This window comes from Trachymyrmex cornetzi, unplaced genomic scaffold (genome assembly GCF_001594075.2).
Source record: "Trachymyrmex cornetzi isolate Tcor2-1 unplaced genomic scaffold, Tcor1.1 scaffold807, whole genome shotgun sequence".
Lineage (NCBI taxonomy): Eukaryota > Metazoa > Arthropoda > Insecta > Hymenoptera > Formicidae > Trachymyrmex > Trachymyrmex cornetzi.
The window spans coordinates 113,613-115,986 of record NW_017300144.1 but is presented as its reverse complement, the minus strand read 5'-3'; positions in this window follow the sequence as shown (position 1 = coordinate 115,986).

Below are 2,374 nucleotides of genomic sequence, written 5' to 3'. Positions count from 1 at the left end.
TATGTGTTCCATATTTTTTTCGTTACCCGCCGCCGCCGCCCCCGCGCCTCCCGCCCGTAAATGTATGACACCTTTTTTTTTTGATTACATAGTTTTTACAATACATTGTTATATACTAGCGCGTTGAGGTAAAGGATGGGGAATAAAAGAATGTACATATAGTGATGAGAAAAAAAAATTTTTTTTTCACATTACACTTATTACACTGATTTTTTTCTATTTTTATTAAATTTTTTTTTGCGATCGATAACGTTCGAATGCGATCGATGGTTCGGGCATCGCTAGCAGCGCTTTCTGAAAAAGAGAACAACAAATTTTTTTAAATCACTATTCGCTTTTTCAGCGGAGAATAAAATGCATTAGCACTAGTCACGCTAAATGCGATACCTTATGGCTTATATTTTGATTGCGCTGATGATGAGGAACACGCTGGCGACTTTGATGTTTTATCGCCAGGACATTCCCAATATCTCGGGTTTTCCTTCGATGGTGGTGGTGGACTGTGGAGGACCTTGCTGTAAGGAACGGTACCCCTTTCGCTCGGCCGATTTTCGGTGTATATATTCTTTTACTCGATCCATGTCTTATCGCTCGTAATCGAAGGTTACGATTGAATGAAAAAAACTTTGTACACTGTTTATATACACAGTCAGATCGGTGACATATCGCGACACGTTAAGAGAAGCGCAGATGTTTCGGCTGCTAAACATAATTCTGCTACAGTAAAAAATGAAAGTGGATTTCAGTGAAATGATACTCCAGTGAAAAATATGAAGAGCCACTCGAGATGCAACCTTATCCACTTTTTAAAGAAAATGTGACCTAATGGACAAAGGGACAAAGAAGTCACAAATGAAATATATAATAGATTATAAGCGCTCAGTTCCACAGTTGACGTTCTGGAAGACGAACGAATCAGTCACAATAAGAGCAGCGTGAAAAGTATAGCTAATCATCGTGCGAACGTCGTGGATATAGTGGACATAGCCGAGAATACTGGAAACGTGTGATTTTATGGAAATGTTCGCGAATATTTGAGATTAAGTGTGTTTATAATAAAAATGGAAGAAAACTTGGAAGTAGATTTTGAAGAGATAATGGACCAAGATTCCGACGAAGAATCCGTGTTATCCAACGATACTGGTTTTGCCAGTGACGCGAGCGAATACGAAACGGATCTTGAAGAAAAATTTGTGCCATCTGCCGAAATCCGTGCTCTGAACGGCCGTACCAAACACTGCATGATTCAGTCTTATTACACAACTGGCGGTCCTTTAACCGTATGTGCTGCATGCATGGTTCTTTTGGCTGACAGCGACACTGTGGGAATGCATTATATAAAGAAGCATAATATCAATTATATTGATGCATTAAATCGATCTTGCACGAATTGCCGAGTGGCACTGTACACTATATTTCCGTGCAACAAGTGTCCACAGTGCACAAATTAAAAACCTTTGTGAACAGTAGAGTGAACAATATTGTGAACAAAAAATGAATGTGAAAAGTGTGGTTGATCATCGCGCAAACGTTGAGGACATGGATGGTGTGAATACAGACAAGTTATTCGAAGCACTGGAAGTAGAATTTGAGAAATGGGAAATGGTGACAAAACGAGCAGTGATCAGTGTCCATACGATGGACAATGCATGCTTCGCGTGGTCGGTGGTCGCCGCACTGTATCCGGCTGAAAAGTATACGGAGCGAGAGTCATCGTATCCACATTACACGACAGTATTGAATCTCGCGAGCATCGAGAATGCAATGACTTTAAAAGACATTCAAAAATTCGAACGTTTGAACGCGGTGTCGATCAACGTGTACGGCATCGAGAATAAACAGGTCCTTCCTCTACGGCTCACCAGCGACAAGCAGGAGAAACATGTCAACGTGCTGTACATGCAAGATCCACGCAACGATGGTGTCGGCCACTTTGCATGGATAAAAAATTTGTCCCGTCTTGTGAGCTCACAACTCAGCAGAAAGAAGAACAAGAAATTTTTCTGCGATCGGTAAATGCACATAAAAAATTATTATTTTCCATCTTACTAATGTTACGTCCAGGCCCTAAAAGTATTTTTTGTCTCAATGGAAAGAAGGAATTAGGAGGGGGCCAGGGTAGGGCGCAACTTGTACCGGCTTTTGTGGCTTATCGCTCTGTGGACGCGTGCCACAACTCGGAAGCACTTGTGCGAGTCTTTGGTGCGGGTAAACGCAAATACGAAGCGCTGTTACGCCGCCCAAGACAGTGCCACCGTTGGTCCTTATTTTTGGTCAAGGAACTTAATCCTTATAACCAGGGATAGGACCCGTACGATCTTCGAGGTGAAGGAATGAGTCGGAAGGGTTAGAGAATGAAGGGTGACTCAATTTG